Source organism: Artemia sp. Qi Xiang Cuo, chromosome 19 (assembly GCF_049724085.1).
Source record: "Artemia sp. Qi Xiang Cuo chromosome 19, ASM4972408v1, whole genome shotgun sequence".
NCBI lineage: Eukaryota > Metazoa > Arthropoda > Branchiopoda > Anostraca > Artemiidae > Artemia > Artemia sp. Qi Xiang Cuo.
The window spans coordinates 15,568,769-15,578,164 of NC_142812.1; the positions used below are offsets into that span (position 1 = coordinate 15,568,769).

The 9,396-nt window shown below is 34.6% G+C and overlaps 1 protein-coding gene across 2 annotated transcripts in view; it reads right to left on the bottom strand.

The window, feature by feature from the left end:
* Nucleotides 1-8,626, bottom strand: part of LOC148940544 (uncharacterized) — a 152,863-nt gene extending 144,237 nt beyond the window's left edge. For both annotated transcript variants that reach the window (XM_089105428.1, XM_089105429.1), the window contains exon 1: nt 8,574-8,626. The gene's annotated coding sequence lies outside the window, so the exon portion shown is untranslated. The remainder of the gene's footprint in view (nt 1-8,573) is intronic.
* Nucleotides 8,627-9,396: the final 770 nt, after the last annotated feature.

Genomic DNA, 9,396 nt, shown 5'->3' on the forward strand with positions numbered 1-9,396 from the left:
TTTTTGGTATTGGTTGGTGGAGTAAGTGAAAGTAGTGCTCTTTCAACTACCCCCAATTTTTCAATTTGAACATTACACCAGCTCAAACAGCAGTCATCAATCTAGATTGTCACTCTCTTGAGTGTATCAGAGTGACAATGGTTGGGTTGACCCCACTGTCCTTGATTCTGATCCTTGACTCGAGACAATGAAAAATGAGCTGGAGGATTTCAGACCTAAATCCAACCATATTATTCGTAGTGATAATGATGAGGTTGAGGTGGATGGAGTTAATACAGAACAAAGTGGTGGTGGTGTAAATTATGAAAACTCAAGTCATTCTCAACTTGATCTTATATAGTATAACTTTGCGCTGGGCAATTTAAATGTTTAGAGGGCATCATTTTGGGATCCCTTTGATTATTTTATGGAAGGTAGCATCAGATTCGATCCAACTGACCTATTCAAGCCATTCTTCAACAACAGATTTATTAATGGGGAGGGAGGAATTGTTTTAAAGCATCAATCTCGCAAATAGGTTTTATTTAAACGATAAGTCAGGTGATGTATATTCAGTTGGTATTCAAACTGAAAACCGTATACTTCACCCCGACTTACATTATTTTGAGGGTGCATTTTTGGGTTAGGGTGATAGTCTAGTAACAAGATCGGATATCTATAGTGAGAATTGTAGTGGTTTTATTTATTGAGAGATCAAATTTAAATGAGTAAATTTCAAAAGCAGTTTATTTCAAGAGGTGGGAGGGGGAAGAAGGGGAAGAAATTGTTAAAATTTAATTCAGATTTAAGAGGCTGTAAAAGTGTACAACGAACCCTTGCAAAAAGATGCTAGTAGGACATATTTGGACAATTTAGCACTTAATAGGGATGTAGCTTAGGGTGGGTTAAAATTTGCAGATTAGTGTTACCTTGCTTCAATATGACACTGAATTTGAAGAAGGAAGTGTAAAGATTAAAGAGGGTTATATATTCACTGAGGTCTCTATTTATTGAATCTGTTAAGCACTGAGCATGGCTTCTTTACGAGCCTACCAGTGAACCAGATTCAATTGCTCATTTTTTTCCCCTATTACAGACATTAGCTGAGTTTTGCAGGAGAGCGATGGGAGGGGGACATGTTACTATCGGCCAATGTGTCTTTCAAGATTTTGAACTGGATTATGGTTATCAGTCTGTGCAGACGATTTCCGGTTATAGAGCAATCTGAAGATTTAGGAATTTTCAAGTTAAACTGTTAAAAACTGACAAGATTGTGCTTGATTGCAAAGCTAAACTAACAGCTGTGTGCAATCCATCAAATTTAAATTCTGTTAAAGAACATGGATATTACAGTCTACTTTCTGCACGCTCAAAGAGACTCAAATAATACCATGCAATTGGTAGAGGATTATAAGATTTTGGGTGAGGAGGATTGTATGGGCGCAGCCTTGACTTAACTAACTAAAACTGCAAAGAAGACAATTTCAAGGCTGATACATACGGATTATCATGTGTCCATATCCCCATAGGATAATCTTGCATTTAGGAATGGGTTATTACGTTAGGTTTGTCTGGGGGAAATTCCAGGTAACAAACATTCGGTCCACAATCATGATCATCTTATTAATCCTAATTAATTGGGGGGGGTAGTTTTAGCAGACGAGTCCACAAATCCTGTAATTCAAACATTAAACAACAGTACTTTCTGCCAGTTTACATACCCAATTCCAACTATGATTTGAAATTCATATTACCGGTGATGACACGATTACAGAAGTGAAGCTGTAGATGGTGCATGGACAGATGCTTCTTCCTTATATAATATAATACCGAAATCATCTGAAAAGCAAACCTATTTGTAGAAAGGGGTATGAGAGGAGGGTATGTTCTTCCCTTTGATCGTATCCTTAAAACTGACCCGACTGGACAACTAACCCATGAAAATTCAGACACCATTTTCTTGGATATGAACTTCCTCTAACCGTCGGCAATGTCTTTCTACCCTTTCCCTGTAATAACTACAAATGGCTTGTCAATTATTGTGATCCAAGTTTCCTAACATTGCCCATCTTGATGAGAATGGACCACAAGGATGGCTTTTTTTAATTGACGGTGAAATACCTGTAGAACTCCAATACTCGGCAAAAGATTTTGTTTTCTCATGCATAAACAGACCGGTAGCTAAAGACTCACTGAATATTACCAGATTCCATATAATCTTTCATTAGTGGAGGATAGGGGTAAGCACAGGGTGCCTTCAAAACAAAAATTAATTGCCAACCTTCATCCGAAACAGAATATTGTTCTACATCATGTTGTAGTGACCTAGGAAAAAAAGAAATGTAGTGTTAAATATGAATATTGCAGCAGAGTGTGAAATTTTTGAAATTTCAAGGAAACCCATATTGAAATTTTATTAAAATGTGTTTGGGCTCCAATAGCCGAGGGAAGGACAAGTTCAAGTTTATTATGGGGACCCGGATTCACTCCTGTTAAAAGTAAATATAGAAAATTTATTAGATGAGATGGATAAATGGTGAGCAAATTAACTCTCAAATGGACTATATCAATTGGAATAAGTTCATTTATTCAGAAGTGGTGAAACCTCAGGCATAAAGTCAACTTTTATACTTAAAATCTTAAACGGGAACTGAATTATTTCCAAAGGTGTGCTTGCTGTCCGAAAGTGTACTGCGTGTAAAGACATCAAGAGAAAATAAAAAAGTTTGCATATGGGTGCCTACACAATATGTAAAAACAATTTTGATATGATTTTTTATATCAACTGTGTGAAAGGTAGTCTAGTTCCAAAAGCAAAAGTCATGGCAATTCATTCTTTAACATTTAAAAATTACACAATTAGGGTGGAAAAAATTCCATACCGGGCATATCAGATAAAGTCTACGCTTCTCAGGATAGTTTGAATGTCCTACCTCATGGTCACAACCTTACTTCGGACTGAGATGAGTACAATTTAGATAACATCTCGGTCTTGACAAACTCCACAAATAAAAAATTCATTTGTTTTCCGAAATAAAGGTGGGTGGGTGTTGGACTAAACGACCCCATTATTCTCCTAGGTTGGTGGGTGGATGGTCTATTTCATTAGTGTATTTTTATAGTGTTTAATCAATGTGTCTGTGTTTATCCATGGGCAGAGTTTCTATCGTTATTTATATCTATTTGCATGTTGTTTTAAAGAATTTATACAATTTTTTTCAAATAAAATATTTATTTATGTAATGTTTTATCTCCAGTTGCTGGCACAATCCCACCTCCGTATACCGCGTCCTCTGGGGTGATGCTCTTTTCTAAGTGTTGTAAACCATGTATGTGATAAAAAAATTTCAAGGTTTAAAATAAAAAGACTTGATTAAAATGCTTTTTCTAAGTGTTTTTTGTTGTTGTTGTGCATTTATTATAAATAAAAATATGCATTACTCTAACAATCAAAACTTTTTTTGTTCTTGAACATGGTAGTAGTAGTAGTGAGACTGAGAGAGGAAATTATCAATAACACTTGTCTTGTACAATCTCTTTCATCACAACAAATCTATTTGAAAAAGTGCTTTGAGTAGTATTTACTATATGATCTACAGGGATGTTTGTGATTCCAGTTTTCTCGTAACTCTAAACAAACAAATATATCCCGATGCTCAAAAATTTCCACTTGAGGCATACAATCAAGCTATAAATAAACCCAGTGGTTACACTTAAAAAGAATCTCAATCAGAACACCCCTGAAGACTTACGTGTAGTCACACATATTTTTGACAATGAAATTACCATATATCTTCCAGTGAACAGTAAAAAAGTTCATTAGTTTTCATAATGACACTGAAGAAACTACATGAAAATAGGCATTCATTTTCCGTTCTAGGCAATTCAAAACCTGCACTTAGGAGAACCCTATGGTAAAGGTACCGATGATTTGACAGTTTTTGTAAAAAACCTGTTTTTCTACTCTAGAAGTCTTAATTTAAAGACTTTCGGTTTGAAAAGGGTTTCAGTATGTAGGAAAAACATCTAGGAATATAACTGTTTGATGAGATGTTTGAAGTTTTGTCTGGAAAGGGTACAACACTCCAATTTTCCGAAATCAAAGCATTTTCACCTACAAATTCAACAAAAAAAGTTACCTGTTTTCGACACTAATTATAGGTATATATTTGCACGTTAGGGGGGTGGGGTGTATACTCTGTAGGCTAAATGAGTAAGATTTATATTAACAGACTATTCAGGTAGCTAAGAAATAAACTTACCTCTAGTCAGAATTGGATCCTGAATCAAAATTTAACATTCATTTTTGTCAGAAATAAATTTTACCCCTACCCCTATATATACCAATTCAGGGTATATATTTGTACATTTGGGGGGTGGGTTAATGTTCAAACTTACCTCTACAGTCAGAATTGCATCCTGACTATAGAGGTAAGTTTTTTTCTTAGCTACCTGAATAGTCTGTTAATATAAACATTACCCAGCTAAATATATAGGTTCTAAGAAATTTATGAATTTCTTAGAAAAACTGCACAAACAAAGAAAGAAGTAGGCTAGAGATAAAGGTTTTCCCCCTGTAAAATGTGTTAAGCTAACTATGATTATTCTGCATATTATGGAGTAAGAATTGTTTTCTTAACATATTTCCTTATGTCCAGCTGGGAAGGTGCCCAATGGATATTCTTAAAAAAATTACATTCTATAGAATGTAAAAATATTATCCAACTACACTTAGTATCAAGATAAAATATCATCCTAGACAGATAATAACATTTTTAAGACTCTTACACCTTTACCAACCTACCTCAATATTTGACTGTCTATGCAATATACAGAATATCTACCTAGTTTGATATTACCATAGCTTAGTGTTTTGGATATATATCCAAATTGGCAGATAAGAAGATTCTCTAAGCAGTTTAGGGTTAATATCCAACTAGCCAGATAATTCATTTCTTTTAGGCACAACACAAACATCTAACTAGGTGTATAATACCAAGTCTTAATACTCCTGATATATATCCAACTAGGAGGATAAGTAAATTCCATTATACAGTTTGGGGTTAATATCCAACTAGCCAGATAAATTGTTTCTCTTAGGCACAGCAAGAATATCTAACTAGGTGGATAATAATGTAGCTTAGAGTTTCTTATATATATCCAACTAGGCAGATAAGAAGATTCTCTAAGCAGTTTGGGGTTAATATCCAACTAGCCAGATAAATTGTTTCTCTTGGGCTGAGAGAATATCTACCTAGTTGGATAATAATGTTGCTTAGTGTTTCTGATATATATCCAACTAGGTAGATAAGAAGATTCTCTAAGCAGTTTGGGGTTAATATCCAACTAGCTAGATAATTCATTTCTCTTAGGCACAGCATGAACATCCAACTAGGTGGATAATACCAAGTCTTAACACTCCTGATATATATCCAACTAGGAGGATAAGTAATTCCATTAGGCTATGCAGTTTTGGGATAATATCCAACTAGCCAGATAAATTGTTTCTCTTAGGCACAGCAATAATATCTAACTAGGTGGATAATGCTGAGTCTTAAATCTTTTGATATAAATTTAACTAAGAAGGAAGTTAGGCTACTTTACTACCTAACTAGTTTGATTAATATCAGAAGGGCTAGGACAAAGTTTTATCCACCAAGTTAGATGTTTATGCTATGTCTAAGAGAAAAAATTGTCTGACTAGTTGGATATTTATTTATTTATTTATTAATACCAAGATACAGTAAGCTTTAACAAGCTTGTCGCACAAAACAATTATAAAAAAGTCTATAACAATGTCAATGACATAACAAAAACATACAGTAACAGAAAAACATTGGAAAAACAATATTACTGAAACATACAATAACATACCAACTTAACTGAAACATATCTGTTGATAATTGAAACCTACGAAAAAGTAAGCCTACAAAATAACTGTCACACTGTCGCAAATCAGGTAATACAAAAGTAAAAAAATAATCTCAAAATGGATTGTGATAGGACCTAGCATAGAAATCTGTAGAGGCTAAACTGCTTTTGAAAGACTGGACTGTGGTACTTGCAACAATTTCTGTGGTACTTTGGTACTGTGGTACTCACACTCAGCTAGACAAAGAGTTTTAGCCTAATCTTTTCTGTGAACATGGTGGATAAATTTTGTGCTGGTGTTGACGGGTACTACTGTATTCTGAAAAAGTGAGTTGGGGTGATATTATCAATATTCCTAACAATGCAAAATGTATTTATTATGTCGGCTCTATCACGTCTGAACTGGAGAGAAGGCAACTGTAGTCTCTGCATTCTCTGGTGGTATGGTAGATGACTCAGGTACGGTATGAGTTTGGTGGCCCTACGTTGCATTCTCTCAACCCTCTCTATCTCTCTTATTAAGAGGATACCATACTGATGAGCAATACTCAAGTATTGGACATACAGTGGATACATAAAGTGAAATCAGTGAATGAAGATTAAACTTAGAAAAAAGTACGCCTTAGACATAATAATTGGCAATTAGCCGTATGGGTGATGTCTGATACATGTTTATTAAATTTGAGACTTGAATCAAAACAAATCCCAAGGTCACGAACATATTCTACACTTGAAATTCATTTACCAACAACAAAGTAATGGTAATGCTGAGGGAGTCTACGCAAATAGTGCACAGCATTGCACTTGGTTTCGTTAATGAACATAGAGTTTGCAGTACACCACTGGCCAAGAGCAACCATTTCCTCTTGAAGTAAAGAAATCTCTTGTTCACTCATGACTGGCCTGTAGATTTTTACATTTTTTGCAAACATTTTTATGGTTGAATTCCTAACAACACCTGGTAAATCATTGATATAAAGGCAGAAGAGTACTGGCCCAAGACAACTGCCTTGTGGAACTCCACTTATGACAGAAATAGGTGATGACAAGGCATCACCTACTGCAACCTCTTGGGTTCTATTTGTAAGATAATGTGTTATCCATGCTTTAGTTCGTGGGCCTATACCATATAGTTGACATTTTTTTATCAGAAGTGGAATGGAAATTTTTTCGAATGCTTTGGAAAAGTCAATATAAATACAATCAAACAAAATACCATTATCAGCCATCAATTGAAAATCACAAATCACCTCAAGAAGTTGCGTGTTACAAGATTGTTGTTTATGGAAACCATGCTGAGCAGAATGCCATAAATTATTTTCCTCAAAATGTGCTTGGATTCTACTCACCACAATTTCCTCCATTATACGGCAAAATATTGATGTATTTGAAATTGGTCTGTAATTATTGAAATGGGACTTTGAACCATTCTTGTACAATGGCCTAATGATAGTTCTTTTCCAAGTTGAAGGACCTTTACCAGATGAGAGACAAAGATTAAAAAGATATGTGAGTGGCCCAGCAAGCACTGATGCAAGTTCACGTAACACCACATTGGAAAATCCATCAATATCTGGTGCCTTTCCTGGATCAAGATTTCGGAGTGTCAGATAAACCTGTTGGACTGTAAACTCTGAATCAACAAATTCTTTTGTTAAATCTGGAGGAATAAACTGAGTGTGTGTTTTGGTATGTGTTTGAGTAAAAACTGAACCAAATACCTTATTGAAAAGTTGTGATTTTACAAAATCATCATCTATATGTAAAAAAGTTTTGGGATCTATAAAGAAAGTGGATGATGGGGGTTGTGAAACTTGATTCCTTCTCACATATCTCCAAAATCTTTTTGGGCAGATTTGGACTGATGCTATAACTTTTGTCTCCACCTCTTGACAATTTAAACGAAAGAATTTAGTTGCTCTATTTTTAGCTCTTTCATAATTTAACCAAGAATCTAAGGTTTTAAATCTTAAATGATCACGCCACCTATCACCTTTTTCTTTTTTTGTAGCATTTGTACAATATACCAAGGAAGGATCTGTCTATTTTTGAAAAACTGTCTACTAGTATATATTGGTACATATTGATCCTTACCTTCTATAAGGGCCTGCTTAATAAAATCAAAAGATGCATCAACAGTAGCATTACATTGCTGTAACTCCTCTTGTATAGAAAGAGATGAAATATAATCTGAAAATGCAATGTAATTTCCTCTATCATAATCATATTTGGAAGAATGATTTGGAATATCATAATGACCCATCACACAATTTAGTGATATCACCAATACCAAGTGATCACTTTTTCCTAGTGGTGGCAAAAACTCAACACTAGCAACATCATCTGGCAATTTTGTAATTACAAGGTCTAAAACTGAAGGGGTTGAATTGGCATGCAAACAAGTAGGGTTTTGAATGTGCTGATACAAATAATGTTCTTGTAAAGTTTCTAGGAAATGATTTTCAAATGACTCATCAAAAAATTGTGTTGTACCTGATGTCCAATATTATCACTAGTTTGCATGAAGAATTTACTTAGGCTATCTGTCTAGTTAGATATATATCACAAGCATTAAGTTAAAGTATTATCCACCTAGTTAACATAGGCTATGTCTTTGTGAATTCCTAGCAGTTTTAAAAACAATCGTTCTCCCTTGCAGCTCTTGTTTTAGGTTCTAATAGTTAAAATCCTGATTTAACATAAGCTAATACAGATTACTGCACCTTTTTAATTTAATACATCCTTAATTTTCTACACTAAAAAAGCTTGTAAATTTATTTAATGACGATGAAAGTGAAGTAACAGCGACATCTTAAAAATTGGAACATGGCTTTCCTGCCATCTAGCTTTATATTTCAATGAAATGAACTTGAATTCCGGCAGGATTGAGTTACGACTTGAAATAAAGGAGATGAATTCTCAGTGTGAGCAATCGCTAACTAAACAAAAAATTAGCAAAGAATGAATTAGCTCATCCATTTGGTCTTTTTTGCTTTCCAGGCTTGAAGATATACTTTTTGCTTCGAGTATCAATTTTTCTTTCATGTTTGAGACAATTTAAAAGGCAGAAGCCAGCACGTAGACAGTAATTAAGGCATATTAGGCCAGACGTTTCTAGGAGATTAAAAACTCTTGTCTTCATATTTCTTGATCTATTTATAGGGCTTAGACTGTTTGAAAAACATACAATCTCGTTAGTCTTTGCTTGTTCTTTTTATTAAGACCGTCAGAAAGTAGGAGTTCCAGCATAAAGGTGTATACATTTATTTTTTCTGTTACGCCCAGATTGGGGCGTGACAGCTCGATTGGTGTTACTCAAAGTTTTAAATGACTAATTAGTTTTGAACGTCTGGTGTCAGAAAACTAAAGGCAAACACTAGTTGGTCAACGGTCTATTGGCTGTTATGGCAGAGCCTACAGGATGGTGAGCTTGGTGGAGCCCCTGAGGGATGAGTAATTTAGAAACTGAAGACAAGGTAACAAAGTACAGTCGGTGCATATCGGATTTAATGGTAGATAACTATACGTAACAAAAATATACTTATA